At 33.5% G+C, this 21,053-nt stretch overlaps 1 long non-coding RNA gene across 1 annotated transcript in view; it reads right to left on the reverse strand.

The window, feature by feature from the left end:
- LOC139850305 (uncharacterized) overlaps positions 1-20,381 on the reverse strand; it is a 38,411-nt gene extending 18,030 nt beyond the window's left edge. The window contains exon 1 of the long non-coding RNA XR_011759990.1: positions 20,259-20,381. This is a non-coding gene — a long non-coding RNA (uncharacterized lncRNA). The remainder of the gene's footprint in view (positions 1-20,258) is intronic.
- Between the last annotated feature and the right edge of the window lie 672 nt (positions 20,382-21,053).

Raw genomic sequence — 21,053 nt, forward strand, 5'->3', positions numbered from 1 at the left:
CCTTTTTGGAAAGTCTATTTAGTCGGTCACCAACTCTCCACTTGCAATTATCTTTTCGAACCACTCCAATCCAAACAGTTTAATAGATTCATCTATTTTCATCGACAAATTAAAAGGTTTATGTTTGTATTCCCAACCCTGAAACGAAAACAAATCCTAACATAATTACGTGGGTTTGTTCAATTGGTGGTATCGGGTAGTGGTTCATATATGTGTGTTACGAAGGTGATGGAATTAGTGAAGGTTGACGATTTGTTGATGGTGGTATGTTCATGGTGATAGTGATAGGAAAGAAAATACATAGAGAGAGATGATGAGAGAGAGAAGACCATGGAGGTTTAAGGTGATAGATGGGGTGAAGATGGTGTTATAGTTGTAGGGTGTCAGGTGATGAGTTCACGAAGGAGAGGAGCTAAGGTGGGTTTGTGATGGTGGGGTGGCGGTTTGGGTAATTCACTAATGAAACAAAAAAAAAACGGTAAATAGTAACAACGGTTCTTTGATGGTTTAAGTGAGAGAGAAAGAGTTAATGAAGAAGATAGTGGCCGGAGTGGTGGTTCTTTAAATTTGAATGAAGGTGATGATTACCGGCAGAGATAGGGTGGCGAGTGGTGGTGGTTCATGGTGATTGAGGGTAGTGGTTGTTCTTGGTTGTTACCGGTGATCTTCGTTGATGATGTGATGATTTTGGTTAATAGAAACAGAAACAAAGATACTAAATGGGTTTGTGTAAGTGTGTTCATGAGTTTCATGATGGAAGTGGGTGTGGTTTGTATGATGAAGGATCACGATGGGTTAGTAGGTGAAACAGAAAAACAATCATAGTAGTCGCAGAATTTATCATAGGTTCGATGGTTTGTGTGATGATAATAGTGATGATGGTTAGAGGGTAATGAAGGTGGTGTTGTTCTTGTACGAGTTTAGAGAGAGAGGAAGAAGAAGATGATGGTTGATCATCATGATAATCGAAGATATAGATGTGGAATTAAGAGATGAAGTTAATTTTCTTTCATTCTACATTATGCATATATATATATATCTATAACAAGTGTAAGAAAAGCAAAAGACAACCATACTGTATCACAAACAATTACATGTTGATTCACGGATGTAAATTTAACAGTATATATATATAATATCTTAATTATAATATGATATAAATAAAACATGTGAATCTTAATAACAAAGTAATGCAGCCGAATTATTATTTATTTATATATATATATATATATATATATATATATATATATATATATATATATATATATATATATATATATATATATATATATATACACACAAATATCTCCTAAATATATATAATAAACCTATAAATTTTATAACTCATTTTTGGATCACCGTTTATTTTAAAATCATATAAGTTCAAATTAAACTTCTCTAAATAATAATCGAAACATCCAACAAGTATTACAATCACTAAATAATTATATTTAACATACATTATACATATATTTATATTTATTTTTATATGTATACACATTTATTTACAAATAAAAGTCCGTGAATCGTCGAGAACAGTCGAAGGTCAATTGAATATATGAAACAGTTCAAAATTTTTGAGATTCAACATTACAGATTTCTCTTATCGTGTCAAGAATATTAAATCGTATCGAGAGTTTCATTTAAAATTAGTCGGAATTTTCCGGGTCGTGACAATAATATTCTTGTGTCAAGATATATATATATATATATATATAATTAATATTCCATACTTATGATACTTGTGATAATTTTAATTGTCCATTGTTAGTAGTCCAACGTTCGTAGTCCAATAGTCCAATAGTCCAATAGTCCAACAGTATAAATATATATATAAATATAAATGCGTACATTGTGTTAGAATTCACTAACACTATAATATATTGTCTTAATATAATAAGACACATAATATGTATATTGTCTGAAGCAATCCGCGACCCATTGTATACATGTCTCAGGCTCGATCACAACTCAAAGTATATAATATTTTGGAATCCACTTCGACCCACAGCTAACTCGAGATTACTGCCAATGGTGTCTAATAGTTCGTTCCAATAATATATATAGAAGAAGTCAAAATGATATGTCAAAACTTTGTATACGAATCCACGGTGATCAAGTCATATATATATATGGTGCCTTACGATCTTTATTAATACTATAATATATTGTCGTAGAACTTAATCACGACTATTTTAAATTGTATTTCCATAAGTTCAGGAACAATACATATATAAATACATGTAGGATATAAGGTAAGTTAGCTAGGATAAGGTTAGCATCCATTTTTATAAATCATGTCCGTAGCTAAAAATTAAGAAAAATATCCAATTTTGTTTTACCCATAATCTCTTCGTTACAAATCCGTTTTGAGTGATTCAAGTTGCCATGGTTTTGTATCGAACTCAACATTATTAATCTTAATAGAAAAATTATAGGTTTATAGTCGAAAATACAGCTTAGGTGTCAAATAAGAGAAGATAGTCATATCCGTCGTAAGAACGACATCTTGATGACTTTTTTTTTGAAAAACATACTTCCAATTAGAGTTTAACCATGGATTTGGATATATTTCATATTAATATAAAATAAGATTTTTCACCAAAGGAAATCTTTTAATTCAAAGTTTAAGATAGGTTTTTAAAATCAAACCCAAAACAGCCCCCGATGATCTATGACGGCGTATGTTCAGTTTTAAGGTGTTCTTCGTGTTTACAAGTTTTATATCCTTATGTTAGCTTGACATACTATCATAATACATGTGTTGAAGTATTTTAAAAGTCAAGTTAGAAGGATTAAGTTTGTTTGTGAACAAGTTTAGAATTAATCTAAACTATGTTCTTGTTGTTGTAAGTTATAAACTCATAATAAGATAGCTATATGGATATGAATCGAAAAAGATTATGAATAAGGTGACTACCTAAAATTAAATGAACAAAGTTGCTGATAAAATAAGATGATAATCTTGTGACCAAATATATCTTTGATGGCTTGTAATCCTTGGAGTAGAATCATAGAATGAACAAAAGTTCGAATAAGATTTCTATCTTGAATTAAGATAGTTATAAGTATATGAATTGAACCAAAGCTTATATATGATTCTTACCTTGATAAAGAGGAGTATATGAGTTAACAAAGTGTTCTTGAAGCTAGTTTATGATCAAAGTGAATGCAGATTTTCTAGTACTTGAAGTATGTGTGTTTAAAGAGTGTTTAAAGAGTAAGAAATGGAGAGAATACTTGGAGTTCTTATGTGTGAGTATTATGAGAATGAAGGTAAGTTAAATAGCTAATATGAATGAGTAAAAAGAGTGTTAAAAATCGTGGTTCATGCATATGGTTAAGAGACATTATCAAAATTTGGAATATAGCATAATAATGCAAGCTAGAAGTTAAATGTTGGTTCCCACAAGTCTCCATCATGTTTATACTTGTCTTGTGACTCATAGGGCTGCTAAGGAGGCTACAATTGGTATTTCATATTGGTATATACTCATAGTATTTAAGTATGGAAATTGGGTATGATACGGGTGTAAATACCGAATGAATACGAATAGAATTCTTGATGGAATTGAATGAGATTATGAGTATAGCTATCTTTGTTGAGTATAAGTATGTTAGTATATATGTTTAAGTCCTTAAAAAGTGTATTAATACATATTAATACAATACATATACATACATTTTAATTTAGAAGTTATTACAACGTTAATCGTTATATATATGTATATAGTCTTGAAGTCTTTAAGTTAGTAATCTCATTTTATGTATATAACCAATTGTTAATATATGTAATGAGATACTTAAATATCATTTAACAATCATGAGTATATATTTATATTCATATATACGTCATTAAATAAATTTTTTTACGAATTATGACGTTCGTGAATCGTCAGACAGACGGGGTGGCCAAATGTTTGTATAAAATTCATTTCAAATAACCAAGTCTTAATGAGTTTGATTGCTTAACATGTTGGAAACATTAATTATGTAAATATTAATTTTCTATATATTAACGGAAAAATCCGGGTCGTTACATTACACACCCGTTAAATTAAATTTCGTCCCGAAATTTAGAATAGTACCTAGTTAACGTACGATATCGGAAAACAAATGTGGGTACTTCAGCTTCATTTGGTCTTCTCATTCCCAAGTGAATTCAGGTCCTCTACGAGCATTCCACCGAACCTTAACAATTGGTATCTTACTTTGTTTGAGTCGTTTGACCTCACGATCCATAATTTCGACGGGTTCTTCGACGAAATTTAGTTTCTCGTCAATCTTAATTTTGTCTAAAGGGATAATGAGATCTTCGGTAGCTAGGCATTTCTTCAGGTTCGAAACATGAAAGGTGTTGTGAATCTTTTCTAATTGTGGAGGTAGTTCAAGTCGATAGGCCACTGGCCCAATACGTTTTTCGATCTTGAATGGCCCAATGTATCTTGGGCTCAATTTCCCTCACTTTCCAAAACGAATAACACCTTTCCAAGGTGATACCTTAAGCATAACCATATCACCCTCCTCAAACTCTAAAGGTTTCCTTCTAACATTCGCGTAGCTCTTTTGCCGACTCCGGGCTGTTTTCAATCGTTGCTGAATCTGAATGACTTTGTCGGTAGTTTACTGGATAATTTCTGGACCTGTAATCTGTTTTTCCCCCACATCACTCCAACAAATTGGAGACCTGCACTTTCTCCCATAAAGTGCCTCGAATGGTGCCGCCTAAATGCTAGAATGATAGCTGTTGTTGTAGGAAAACTCAGCTAACGGTAGATGTCGATCCCAACTGCTTCTAAAATCAATAACACATGCTCGTAGCATGTCTTCGAGTATCTGAATCATCCTTTCACTCTGCCCATCAGTTTGTGGATGATAGGCAGTACTTAAATCTAGATGAGTTCCCAACGCTTCGTGTAATGCCTGCCAGAATCTGGAAGTAAATCTGCTATCACGATTAGAGATAATAGAGATTGGTATACCATGTCTAGAAACAACTTCTTTCAGATATAATCGTACTAATTTCTCTATACCATCCTCTTCTTTTATTGGCAGAAAATGTGCTGACTTAGTAAGATGATCGACTATTACCCAAATCATATCATAACCACCTGCGGTTCTCGGTAACTTAGCAATGAAATCCATGGTAATGTTTTCCCATTTCCATTCTGGGATTTCAGGTTGTTGGAGTAGACCCAATGGTTTCTGATGCTCAGCTTTGACTTTAGAACAAGTCAAACATGCTCCTACATATATGGATATATCGGCCTTCATTCCTGGCCACCAAAAGTTTCTCTTGAGGTCTTGGTACATTTTCTCCGCTCCGGGATGTATTGAATATCTGGTTTTATGTGCTTCATCTAGTACCACTTTCCTCAAATCCCCATTCCTTGGTACCCAAATTCTTTCAGCTAAATACCTGGTTCCGTCTTCCCGAATATTAAGCTGTTTTTCTAATCCTTTGGGTATTTCCCTTCCAAAAATTCCTTCCTTCAAAACCTCCTGTTGTGCCTCTTTTATTCGAGTAGTAAGATTAGTATGAATAATCATGTTCATAGCTTTTACTCGAATAGGTTCTCTTTCCTTTCGACTCAGAGCATCGGCTACCACATTTGCTTTCTCCGGGTGGTAACGGATTTCACAATCATAATCATTTAGCAGCTCAACCCACCTACGCTGCCTCATATTTATTTGCTTTTGATTTAAAATATGTTGGAGACTTTTATGGTCAGTGTATATGATGAACTTGACCCCATATAGATAATGTCTCCACATCTTTAATGCAAAAACAATGGCGCCCAATTCCAGATCATGTGTGGTGTAGTTTTTTTCATGAATTTTGAGTTGTCGAGAAGCATATGCAATCACCTTCTTCCGTTGCATAAGAACACACCCAAAACCCATTCTTGATGCGTCGTAGTAGATAACAAAATCTTCCATTCCATCAGGTAACGATAAAATAAGTGCCGTAGTCAACTTCTTTTTCAACAATTGGAAGGCAACCTCTTGTTCGGAAGTCCATTCATAATTTTTCCTCTTGTGTGTCAAGGCAGTTAAAGGTTTGGCTACTCGGGAGAAATCTTGAATAAATCCCCTATAATAACCGGCTAAACCCAAAAATTGACGTATTTGCGTTGGAGTTTTTGGGGTCTCCCAATTTTTGATGGCTTCAATCTTGGCGGGATCAACTTTGATTCCATTACTACTGACTACGTGGCCAAGAAATTGTACTTCATTTAACCAAAAAGCACATTTAGAGAACTTAGCATAAAGTTGTTCTTTTCTTAACAACTCTAACACAAGTCTCAAGTGTTGTTCGTGTTCTTGGTTATTCTTCGAATAGATAAGGATGTCATCAATAAAGACAATAACAAACTTATCTAAATATGGACTACGTACTCGGTGCATGAGGTCCATGAAAACTGTGGGTGCATTGGTTAAACCGAATGGCATAACCATGAATTCGTAGTGGCCATAACGAGTTCTGAAGGCTGTTTTCGGTATATCGGCTTCTTTAACCCTTAGTTGATGATAACCCGACCTTAGGTCGATTTTGGAGTATACGCTCGAACCTTGGAGTTGATCGAAGAGGTCATCGATTCGGGGTAAACGGTATCGGTTTTTAATGGTGACTTTGTTCAGCTCACGGTAATCGATACACATGCGAAAAGAACCATCTTTCTTTTTAACGAACAAAATTGGAGCTCCCCATGGTGACGTACTCGGTCGGATGAAACTATGTTCTAATAATTCTTGTAGCTGACTTTGTAATTCTTTCATTTCGGTGGGCGCAAGTCTATATGGAGCACGAGCTATTGGTGCGGTTCCTGGTACATGATCTATTTGGAATTCAACGGATAGGTGTGGAGGTAGTCCCGGTAATTCGTCCGGAAACACCTCAGGAAATTCTCTTGCAACAGGAATGTCATCGATTTTCTTTTCTTCTTTTTCAACCTCCTCGACGTGTGCTAGTATGGCATAGCAACCTTTTCTTATTAGTTTGCGCGTCTTCAAACTACTAATAAGATTTAATTTGGCATTACCCTTTTCTCCGTACACTATTAAGGGTAACCCGTTTTCTCTCGGAATGCGAATCACCTTCTCATGACAAACAAATTCGGCTTTCACCTTGGACATCCAGTCCATTCCAATAATTACGTCGAAGCTTCCCAATTCCACCGGTATTAAATCAATTGCAAACGTTTCGCTAACTAAACTAATTTTTCGATTTCGGCAAATTTTATCAACCTTAATTAGTTTACCGTTTGCTACTTCAACTATACACTTTTTATCTAAAGGCGTTAACGGGCGACTTAATTTGGCACAAAATTCTCTACTCATATAACTTCTACCGGCACCCGAATCAAATAAAACATAAGCAGGTGTATTGTTGATAAGAAACGTACCCGTAACAAGCTCCGGGTCTTCCTGTGCTTTCTCCCCATTAATATTGAAGGCTCTCCCACGGCCTTGCCTATTTCCATTCCTGCACTGGTTTATGGTATGTCCCGGTTTTCCACATCCATAGCAAACAACGCCGTTATTATTTGTTCCGGCATTATTTAATCCTTTGTTTCTATTTGGCCCATAGACTTCACACTTTGTCGCAATATGGCCATTCCTATTACACTTGGTACATAATTCTCTACAAAACTATTTCGGATGAAACGTATCACACCTGGGGCATATAGTTCTTTGCATTTTGTTGTTGTTATTGTTATTGTTGTTGTTGTTGTTGTTGTTGTTGTTGTTGTTGTTAGGGTTATTGTTGTTGAGTCGTTTGTTGTTGTTATTATTGTGATTGGGATTGTTGTTGTTGTTATTATTATTGGGATGGTTGTTGTGGTTATTGTTGCGGTTGTTGTTGCGATTATTGTTGTTGTTGGGGTGGTTACGATTGTTGTTGTAGTTGTTGTTTTGATTGTTGTTGTTGTTGTACTGGTGACCCTGATCACTGCTTTCCTCCCACTTTCTTTTTCCCTGTTTCATTATGGCCTCCTCGGCTGCTTTTTTCTTTATCCTTCCCGTAATTTGGCCTATCAATTTGTGGGCTATACGGCTCGCTTCCTGCATTGTTGCAGGGTCGTTAGCACCTACATGCTCTTGGATTCGTTCCGGCAACCCTTTTATGAATGCTTCAATTTTTGCTTCTTCGTCCTCAAATGCTCCAGGACACATTAAAGCCAGTTCATTGAAACGTCGCTCGTAGGTAGTGATATCTAACCCTTGGGTTGTCAGTGCTTTAAGCTCTGCCTTGAGCTTGTTGATTTCGGTTCTGGGACGGTACTCTTCCGTCATCATGTGCTTGAGCTTTAAGTTCCTTCAAACTCACTGGGTTTGCAGGCCATAAAAGCTTTGTAGGAACATCCTACCTGGTTGCCATTGTTTCCTCCACTGCTGGAACCCGATTGGTTATTGTTGTTCATTGCATTCACCACTACAGCCATATTTGCAGCGAAAGCTTGAACTTCTTCTGTGTTCAATTGTTGTTGTCTAGTAGCTGGAGGAGCCATTTCCTTCAAAAATAGCCGACTGAGTTAATCATATAGAATTTTAGAAGTAGCCAAAAAGTATTTTGTAGCTTAATATGAACTTATTATTATAAAAGTCTTTTCTTCATATTAGCGTTTTATAACTATAATAATGTTCATACTTAGCAGCTAACACACAATTAACTACTAAAATTCTAATATGAAAAACTATGATAAGTTATTACGTTACTACGTAATAATAAGTTGTAATAATAATAATAAACCTTCCATGCTTATTCTTATTATTATACAATCATAAGGAAAATTACATTGCGGATTTTCTTACAAACTTAAACACACAATATAATACATATTATACAATGCATGGAATACAGGATAGCTGCCGATGGTTCAAGAACGGCGAGATTTCTTAGATGTTGACGTTGTTTCTTTCTATGCCAAACGTTTGGATTTTCGTTTGGATAGTTCTTTTTCCAATTCCTCCCAATTGGTTCTTTCGGCTAATTGTTTGGGAGCAAAACCAACAGTCGTTATACGAGCGATTATTTTATAAACTGGTCTCTTAGGTGGTTCAGGTGGATGATCACAAATATTTTGGGTCATAATAGGTTCATCGGGTTTGGGATCGGGTATAACAGCCAAAGATTTTCCCAAATTACGTTGTGGTTCGGTAATTTCCACAACTTCTTCAGGATCCTCTTCTTCGGGTTCCTCTTCGGGATCTTCTTCTGGATCCTCTTCTGGAACCTCTACTGACAATTGTGAATTTTTCCAATTTTTCCAACAATTTTCCACTTTAATGGTAGCACCAAAAGTTAACTTTTCCGTTGGTTCATAAGTCGTATGCTTTGACTCAGCCTCCGAATCACTTGATAAGTAAATGAAATCTGAATCACTAGAGATGCTTATATGATCGGATAAAGTCATCTATCACATAATAGCAGGCACGTTAAGAGAATGATATATCTTATAATATTTATATGTTAATAATCTTATGTTTCCAACAATTATATTAAGCAATCATTTTTAAAATAATTACGGTCGAAGTCCAGACTCACTAATGCATCAAAAATCAGTTAGACACACTAATGAAAAATTTTCTGATTCTCTAAGACCAACGCTCGGATACCAACTGAAATGCCCCGTTCATATTAATTATAAACATTTCATATTAATTGGTTTCTTTGCGAGGTTTTGACCTCTATATGAGACGTTTTTCAAATCTTGCATTCGTTTTTAAAAATAACCATAACCTTTATTATTGAATAAAGGTCTTAATGACATAATTTAGATTGTCTATCAAAGACAATCTCCTCAAATAAATAAGTTTTTACACAACCCATTACAATATGATCAAATATATTACAACAAATACTCCGAATGCAAGTTTAAACAATATAAACAATTATGCCGACTCCAAATCTTGACCTTGGGTTGGTATACAACAGCGGAAGCATTTTTAATATTCACCTGAGAATAAACATGCTTAAAACGTCAACAAAAATGTTGGTGAGTCATAGGTTTAATTTCTATATAATAATCATAACATTTAATAAGCCACAAGATTTCATTTAATTAAATGTGCAGGATCATTACAACTGCAAAAATCATTCATACGATGAGTCACCTGGTAACCGACCTTAACATAGAGCGCTTAAGATATCTGGCATCATACATTTCACTATTCAAATGTATGACAAGAACCCTTCGAAGTACTAAAGCATTTCCACTATTCGAAAATGGGGGTGGTTGGTACCCGTAGATCTACCTTTAGGATTCGCGTCAATTAGTGTTTTTCACTAATTCTTAGGTTACCAAGCATAATAATAATAATAAGTACAGATATCCGGTATAACAAAACAATCGTAGAATGTAGTTTCATGAACTTGTGCTTATTTTGTAAAACATTTATAAATTTTCATGTATTCTCATCCCAAAATAATTTAGATAGTAAAAATGGGACTATAACTCACTTGTGATGATTTTCTAATAGATGGTGATAAGACTTGGCCTTTTGACAAATTCACGAATCTAATAATAATATTCTTGTGTCAAGATATATATATATATATATATATATATATATATATATATATATATATATATATATATATATATATATATATATATATATATATATATATATATATATATGAAATTAATATTCCATACTTATGATACTTTTGATAATTTTAATTGTCCATTGTTAGTAGTCCAACGTTCGTAGTCCAATAGTCCAATAGTCCAACAGTATAAATATATATATATATAAATATAAATGCGTATATTGCATTAGAATTCACTAACACTATAATATATTGTCTTAATATAATAAGACACATAATATGTATATTGTCTGAAGCAATCCGCGACCCATTGTATACATGTCTCAGGCTCGATCACAACTCAAAGTATATAATATTTTGGAATCCACTTCGACCCACAGCTAACTTGAGATTACTGCCAATGGTGTCTAATAGTTCACTCCAATAATATATATAGAAGAAGTTAAAATGATATGTCAAAACTTTGTATACGAATCCACGGTGATCAAGTCATATATATATATATATATATATATATATATATATATATATATATATATATATATATATATATATATATATATATATATATATATATATATATGGTGCCTTACGATCTTTATTAAGACTATAATATATTGTCGTAGAACTTAATCACGACTATTATATATTGTATTTCCATAAGTTCGGGAACAAGACATGTATAAATACATGTAGGATACAAGGTAAGTTAGCTAGGATAAGGTTAGCATCCATTTTTATAAATCATGTCCGTAGCTAAAAATTAAGAAAAATATCCAATTTTGTTTTACCCATAATTTCTTCGTTACAAATCCGTTTTGAGTGATTCAAGTTGCCATGGTTTCATATCGAAATCAACATTATTAATCTTAATATAAAAAGTATAGGTTTATAGTCGAAAATACAGCTTAGGTGTCAAATAAGAGAAGATAGTCATATCCGTCGTAAGAACGACATCTTGATGACTTTTTTTTTTTTGAAAAACATACTTTCAATTAGAGTTTAACCATGGATTTTAGATATATTTCATATCCATATAAAATAAGATTTTTCACCAAAGGAAATCTTTTAATTCAAAGTTTAAGATAGGTTTTTAAAATCAAACCCAAAACAGCCCCCGATGATCTATGACGGCGTATGTTCAGTTTTAAGGTGTTCTTCGTGTTTACAAGTTTTATATCCTTATGTTAGCTTGACATACTGTCATAATACATGTGTTGAAGTATTTTAAAAGTCAAGTTAGAAGGATTAAGTTTGTTTGTGAACAAGTTTAGAATTAATCTAAACTACGTTCTTGTTGTTGTAAGTTATAAACTCATAATAAGATAGCTATATGGATATGAATCGAAAAAGATTATGAATAAGGTGACTACCTCAAATTAAATGAACAAAGTTTCTGATAAAATGAGATGATAATCTTGTGATCAAAGATATCCTTGATGGCTTGTAATCCTTGGAGTAGAATCATAGAATGAACAAAAGTTCGAATAAGATTTCTATCTTGAATTAAGATAGTTATAAGTATATGAATTGAACCAAAGCTTATATATGATTCTTACCTTGATAAATAGGAGTAGATGAGTTAACAAAGTGTTCTTGAAGCTAGTTTATGATCAAAGTGAATGAAGATTTTCTAGTACTTAAAGTATGTGTGTTTAAAGAGTGTTTAAAGAGTAAGAAATGGAGAGAATACGTGGAGTTCTTGTGTGTGAGTATTATGAGAGTGAAGGTAAGTTAAATAGCTGATATGAATGAGTAAAAAAAGTGTTAAAAGTCATGGTTCATGCATATGGTTAAGAGACTTTATCCAAATTTGGAATATAGCATAATAATGCAAACTAGAAGTTAAATGTTGGTTCCCACAAGTCTCCATCATGTTTATCTTTGTATTGTGACTCATAGGGCTGCTAAGGAGGCTATAATTTTTATTTCATATTGGTATATACTCATAGTATTTAAGTATGGAAGTTGGGTATGATACGGGTGTAAATACCGAATGAATACGAATAGAATTCTTGATGGAATTGAATGAGATTATGAGTATAGCTATCTTTGTTGAGTATAAGTATGTTAGTATATATGTTTAAGTCCTTCAAAAGTGTATTAATACATATTATTACAATACATATACATACATTTTAATTTAGAAGTTATTACAACGTTAATCGTTATATATATGTATATAGTCTTGAAGTCTTTAAGTTAGTAATCTCATTTTAGTATATAACCAATTGTTAATATATGTAATGAGATACTTAAATATCATTTAACAATCATGAGTATATATTTATATTCATATATACGTCATTAAATATATTTTTTTTACGAATTATGACGTTCGTGAATCGTCAGACAGACGGGGTGGCCAAATGTTTGTATAAAATTCATTTCAAATAACCAAGTCATAATGAGTTTGATTGCTTAACATGTTGGAAACATTAATTATGTAAATATTAATCTTCTATATATTAACGGAAAAATCCGGGTCGTTACAGAACCATCTTCGGCTCCATACAGACTTGCACCATCTGAGATGAAAGAGTTACAAAGCCAGTTGCCGGGATCACCTCCATTTAGATCTGTAGAATTTCAAATAGATCTATTACCAGGAGCTGCACCAGTCGCTCGTACTCCATACAGACTTGCACCATCTGAGATGAAAGAGTTACAAAGCCAGTTACAAGAATTAATGGATCGTGGTTTCATTCGACCGAGCACTTCACCGTGGGGAGCTCCGATTTTATTTGTCAAGAAGAAAGATGGATCCTTCTGAATGTGTATAGATTACCGTGAATTAAATAAGTTAACTATCAAGAATCGGTATCCACTACCGAGAATTGATGACTTATTTGATCAACTGCAAGGATCATGTGTTTATTCAAAAATTGATCTAAGATCGGGCTATCATCAACTACGCGTCAAAGAAGAAGATATTCCGAAAACTGCTTTCCGAACACGCTACGGTCATTATGAATTTTTGGTCATGCCGTTTGGATTAACGAATGCGCCAGCTGTATTCATGGACCTCATGAATCGAGTTTGTAGTCCGTATCTAGATAAGTTTGTTATCGTTTTCATTGACGATATTCTCATCTATTCCAAAAATGAGCAAGAGCATGAGCAGCATTTAAGGTTGGTATTAGAATTGTTAAGAAAAGAACAGTTATACGCCAAATTTTCTAAGTGTGCATTTTGGTTGAAAGAAGTGCAATTTCTTGGTCACGTTGTTAGTAGCAAAGGAATTCAGGTTGATCCAGCTAAAATTGAGGCCATTGAAAAATGGGAGACTCCTAAGACACCAACACAAATACGTCAATTTTTGGGTTTAGCCGATTATTATAGAAGGTTTATTCAAGAATTCTCCCGAATAGCTAAACCATTAACAGCGTTAAAGTAAAAAGGGAAGAAGTATGAATGGACTTCTGAGCAGGAGAGTGCATTTCAATTACTGAAGAAGAAGTTGACTACAGCGCCTATTTTATCGTTACCTGAAGGGAACGATGATTTTGAGATATATTGTGACGCTTCGCGACAAGGTTTTGGTTGCGTCCTTATGCAATGAAAGAAAGTTATTGCGTACGCATCCCGACAATTGAAGATTCACGAGCGAAATTATACGACGCATGATCTAGAACTGGGAGCAGTAGTGTTTGCATTGAAGATATGGAGACACTACTTATATGGGGTTAAATACACTGTGTTTACCGATCATAAAAGCCTTTAACATATTTTCGATCAAAAACAGCTGAACATGAGGCAACGTAGGTGGGTCGAACTGATAAACGACTATGATTGTGAGATTCGCTATCATCCTGGGAAAGCGAATGTAGTGGCTGACGCTCTAAGCAGAAAGGAACGAGAGCCAATTCGAGTACGAGCGATGAACATAAAAATTCGCATGAATCTCAACTCACAAATCAAAGAGGCTCAACGAGAAGCTCTTACTAAGGAAAACATAGGAAATGAAATAATGAAGAAGTATGAGAAGCAACTCGTTATACGGGAAGACGGAATTCGATGTTTTGCAAAACGTATTTGGGTATCAAAGTTGGGTGGATTAAGGAAGTTGATATTGAATGAGGCACATAAGACAAGATACTCGATACATCCTGGAGTTGGAAAGATGTATCAAGATCTTAAGACGCATTATTGGTGGCCTAATTAAAAGACAGACGTTGCAACATATGTCGGGGAATGTTTAACTTGTTCCAAAGTCAAAGCAGAACACCAGAAGCCGTCAGGGTTACTTCAACAACCAGAAATCCCAGAATGGAAGTGGGACGGTATTACCATGGATTTTATCACGAAGTTACCCAACACTGCATGGGGTTATGACACCATTTGGATAATAGTTGATCGTCTCACCAAGTCTGCACATTTCTTGCCTATAAAGGAAACAGATAGAATGGAGAAACTATTATGATTATACATAAAGGAAATTGTTTCAAGGCATGGAATACCTATTTCCATTATATCCGATCGTGATAGTAGATTTACATCAAAGTTCTGGCAATCACTACATGAGGCCCTGGGAACTCGTTTGGATATGAGCACCGCATATCATCTGCAAACTGACGGGCAGAGTGAAAGAACAATTCAGACTCTTGAAGACATGCTCAGGGCATGTGTGATCGATTTTGGAAACGGATGGGATAAATATCTACCATTAGCAGAATTCTCGTATAATAATAGTTATCATGCCAGCATTAAAGCTGCACCATTCGAAGCACTGTATGGAAGGAAGTGTAGATCTACTATCTTGTGGAATGAAGTAGGAGATCGACGATTAACTGGTCCCGAAATCATACACGAAACTACTGAGAATATAGTACAAATCAAGGAGAGATTGAAAACAGCCCGTAGTCGCCAAAAGAGTTACGCCGATGTCCGAAGGAAACCATTAGAGTTTCAGATCGGTGACATGGTTATGCTAAAGGTGTCACCTTGGAAAGGTGTAATACGTTTCAGTAAAAGGGGTAAACTGAACCCAAGGTATGTAGGCCCGTTAAAGATCATCGAACGCATTGGACCGGTAGCTTATCGACTCGAGTTACCACAACAACTCGCCGGAGTACATAATACGTTTCACGTTTCAAACCTTAAGAAGTGTCTTGCAAAGGAAGACCTCACCATTCCTCTTGAAGAAATCCAAGTTGACGAGAAACTACAATTCATAGAAGAACCAGTCGAAATCATGGATCGTGAAGTTAAACAGATCAAGCAGAGCAACATACCAATCGTTAAGGTTCGTTGGAATGCTCGAAGGGGTCCCGAGTTTACTTGGGAACGAGAGGATCAGATGAAACAAAAGTACCCACATTTGTTTTCCGAAAACGCAAAATAGGTACAACTTTAAAATTTCGGGACGAAATTTATTTAACGGGTAGGTACTGTAACGACCCGGATTTTTCCGACCGTCTTATACATATGAGATTAATATCTACATAAATTAAACATTACCAACATGATAAGCAATCCAAATTGTTGAGTCTTGTGTTTTTGAAAAGAGTTTTACACAATGTTTGACCGTCCAATTTGACCGATGATATCACGAACTATATATAACATATGATAATTATACGATTGTGTACATATGTGTATTTATACATATTTAACATGATATAAGGATGGTTTAACATATCATTGTGTACAAATAACAATGAGTTATAAGTATACTTTGAGACTACTAACTTAAGTTTTCAAAACAGTAACTATACGTAACGTTCTTTGACATATATACCTATAACCTATAATGCTTATACAAGTATCGTATAAACACGTATTTAATTACTTTTAAAGGGCTTAAATACATAAAACAATAAGTATATTCACAAAAGATAGTTATATTTGAATTCTCGCTCCGTTTCCTCAAGATTTCCACACGTATACCTAGGGTATATGTAACCGTATTGTACGCAGCTTCTAGATGTATTTACTATTGGTATATACACCTTTAATCATTCATTCTTAGCAGCCATCTTAGAGTCAAAAACATGTGGAACCATTATTTATCAACTTGTATGACTAATGAGCTAAAAAACAAACTTAAGGATTTTTTTTTTCTATATAACAAGTAAATTCGTTTTTATGATTTCACCCCATTTTTCCATTCCATTTTCTCATACTTACACTCCAAATTCTCTCTCAAAATACTCCTAACATCATACTTGATCATCTCCAAGCATTTTCACCATCTTTTAGCTTCATAATCAAGGTAAAATTATGTTTAAACTTTGATTCAATTCATGTAAGTTAATTATCTTAAATCAAGATATAAACTTACTTACAACCTTTGTTTATTTTCATGATTTCACTTCTTAATCTTCCAAGTCATCAAGAACAAGTTCATATCTTGTTCATTCAGTAACTTCCTTCATCGTACTTGAGGTATAACCTTGGTTCATCATCTTGTTCAATTTATATATATATAACTATCTTACTAAGAATATACAAATTATAACAACAAGAACATAGTTTGAATGATTTCAAACTTGTTCACAAACTAAATAGATCCTTCTAACTTGACTTTTAAAACACTTCAAGACCTATAATATATCATAATGATATGCTAACTTAACAAGATACAACTTGATTTTACAAAGAACACCTTAAAACTGAATCTACATCGTTGGAGTGCAACCGGGAGCTGTTTTGGGTTGGATAATTAAAAACCATCTTAAACTTTGAATTGGAAGTTTATATTCTGGAAAAATGATATTTATTATGAATATGTTAATATATAAAAATCTCATGGTGTAACTCAAAGTGTAAGTATTTTTGTAAAAATGATCATCTAGATGTTGTTTTTACAATGGAAATGATCACAATCATAAGATTCACCAAAGTTTAACCTATAACCTATGATTTCGAATGCAAACTAAGGTATTTACAGTTCATATTCATAAATAATGACTCGATCCAAGGAAGTGGCAAGTTGAACCAACAAAAACGGAGTTATATTGAAGAAACTACGGCTAAAACGAAATTGGGTATCCGAAGCTAGTTTAGCTACGAAATTAATTGGAGTAAAACTAAACTAATCATATCTTTGCTAATTAATATGGTATTTTATATATATTTACTTATGATTTGATTTTATATACTTCAGGACCACTCGTAAACAACACGAGAAGATTAATTATAAGACCTCATGATTGTACGCAACACGTCATTTGACAACACGGTACTTTATGAACGCAACACGTTATTTGACAACATGGTACCATGGGTCGAGATTAATTCTGATCAATACGAATACGATGGGGTCTTTATTTATTTTATTGAGCAACTAATTGTAGACCACTAACATCGGACTGCTAACTACGGACTAATAGATATTAAAAGTATTATAAGTATATATGTAACGATTATTTGAAAAGAAAATATGTTAATATATTATATATATGTTTATGTTCGTGATATCTATCGGAGACCAAGTCGTGTTAAATATCTTCAAAGCAAAAGTGAGTATATAGTCCCACTTTTAAACTCTAAATATTTCGGAATGAGAATATATGCATTTTATGATTTACGTTATGGACACAAGTGATTAAAAATATATATTCTACGTTGAGTTGTACCACTGGCATACTTCCCTGTAACTTGGTAACTACTATTTACATGAGGTATTGTAAACACGAATCCTGTTGATAGATCTATCGGGCCTGACAACCCCAACCGGACTGGACGACCAGTATTCAATGGTTGCACAGTACTTCGTTTCGGTGACTACACTTGGTACGGTGTAGTGAGATTTCATAATAAAAGGAATATGCGACGTTGATTAAATGTTAAGTATGGTTATCAAGTGCTCAACCACTTAGAATATTTTTATTAAAACGTTTATGTATATTAAATCTTGTGGTCTATATTTATAACGCTGCTAGCATTAAACCTATATCTCACCAACTTTATGTTGACATTTTAAGCATGTTTATTCTCAGGTGATAATTAAAAGCTTTCGCTGCATTATGCCGAATTTAAGCAGGATTTGGAGTATGCATATTTGTGTCAAAAATAAAACTGCATATCGAAAGATTTGTAATGTGAAATATGTTGGAAATCGTATTGTTATTATCAAATGTAAAGTTTGTAAAACTAAGATTATCGCTAAACGATAATCATTATTATGCTGTTTGAACCTTTAATTATAATAAAGGTTATGGTTTGTATTATAAAAATGTATGCAGATTTTGAAAAATGTCACATTTAGAGGTCAATACCTCGCAATGACACCAATGAGTACGTGACGTTTATATTCGATATGAACGGGATGCTTCACAAAAACACCTACAAAAACTTTCATTCTTCAATTTTCTTCATCTAATTGATCTCTCTCAAGTTCTATCTTCAAGTTCTAAGTATTCTTCATAAATTCTATAAGTTCTAGTTTCATAAAATCAAGAATACTTCCAAGTTTGCTAGCTTACTTCCAATCTTGTAAAGTGATCATCCAACCTCAAGAAATCTTTCTTATTTACAGTAAGATATCTTTCTAATACAAGGTAATACTCATATTCAAACTTTGATTCAATTTCTATAACTATAACAATCTTATTTCGAGTGGAAATCTTACTTGAACTTGTTTTCGTGTCATGATTCTGCTTCAAGAACTTTCAAGCCATCCAAGGATCCTTTGAAGCTAGATCTATTTTTCTCATTTCCAGTAGGTTTATCCATAAAACCTGAGGTAGTAATGATGTTCATAACATCATTCGATTCATATATATAAAGCTACCTTATTCGAAGATTTAAACTTGTAATCACTAGAACATAGTTTAGTTAATTCTAAACTTGTTCGCAAAAAAAAGTTAATCCTTCTAACTTGACTTTTAAAATCAACTAAACACTTGAGTTATAGTCCCACTTTTAAAATCTAATATTTTTGGGATGAGAATACATGCAGCTTTATAAATGTTTTACAAAATAGACACAAGTACATGAAACTACTTTCTATGGTTGAATGATCGAAGCCGAATATGCCCCTTTTTGCTTGGTAGCCTAAGAATTAGGGAACATCACTAATTTTGAGAATTAGTGTACGCCTAATTGACGTGAATCCTAAAGATAGATCTATTGGGCCTAACAAACCCCATCCAAAGTACTAGATGCTTTAGTACTTCGAGTTTTATATCATGTCCGATGGATGTCCCGGAATGATGAGGATATTCTTATATGCATCTTGTTAATGTCGGTTACCAGATGTTCACCATATGAATGATTTTTTTTATCTCTATGTATGGGATGTGTATTGAAATATGAAATCTTGTGGTCTATTATTACGATTTGATAAATATATAGGTTAAACCTATAACTCACCAACATTTTTGTTGACGTTTAAAGCATGTTTATTCTTAGGTGATTATTAAGAGCTTCCGCTGTTGCATGCTAATATATGGACAAGATTTGAAGTCAGCATGCTTGTATTATATTGTTTAAAACTGCATTCGAAATTTACTTTGTTGTAACATATTAAAATTGTAAACCAATATGTATTGGTAGTGTGTAAGTGTGATATTTTTATATTATCATTTCTGATAATCTAGGTGGTGTCCTTTTAACCTTGTCGATAAAATAAAGGTTATGGTTTGTTTTAAAAACGAATGCAGTCTTTGAAAAACGTTTCATATAGAGGTCAAAACCTCGCAACGAAATCAATTAATATGGAACATTTATAATCAATATGAAAGGGACATTTCACCTGATGCCCTTTTTAGATCACGAATTCAAGAAAGAAACATTAATCATTCGTAGAACATTGATGCGTTGTTAACCTGCCTACATATAGATATCAATTTTTCAAAGGCTTAGGGTTGATCAACGATGTTTTTTTATCGATCTTCTTGTATTGGATTTGATATGTGGCGGTATTTGATAATGAAGATTAATTATCGATTTAAGGATATCAGATCAGTCAATTGGATTCATAATACTTAATCGTTGGAGTTGTTTTAGAGTTTGAAGGTGTGAGGATATGTGTTTGTGAGAAAGCCACTGCATAATTTGAAACCCTAATTGGATTTCAGGATGAAGAATTAATCGATGCATTAGGGATTGTAAAGAAGATGGATTAGGGTTGCGGTGTATGAGATGAAAAATACATCAAGATTTCTTTTGCGTGTTTTTTCGTTTAGGATTTTAGATGTCCACGTGTATATTTCTTTGGTTAATTATATTATACATATATACAATTGAGCAAATATATGGTTACTATTCATGAATAGTAACTTCTTTGTCATTCTTTTTTTTTCCATCCCAAACTATTTTCGTCTTTGTTCCAACAACTCTAACCGCCATACTTCCGACAACGCAACTTTTAGAACCTACGCACATAGCTTTTAGACCTAAAAAAACCTCATAAACCCACCTCAAACTTTGAACGCAAATACATTCATTTTTCCAGCGAAATAAAACGACACCACCTACACAAATTAACTCGCAGCATATTTTCGAACGTACAATTTTTATCAGCAATCGGTCTAAAGCGCACTGCCAC

Source organism: Rutidosis leptorrhynchoides, chromosome 5 (assembly GCF_046630445.1).
Source record: "Rutidosis leptorrhynchoides isolate AG116_Rl617_1_P2 chromosome 5, CSIRO_AGI_Rlap_v1, whole genome shotgun sequence".
Lineage (NCBI taxonomy): Eukaryota > Viridiplantae > Streptophyta > Magnoliopsida > Asterales > Asteraceae > Rutidosis > Rutidosis leptorrhynchoides.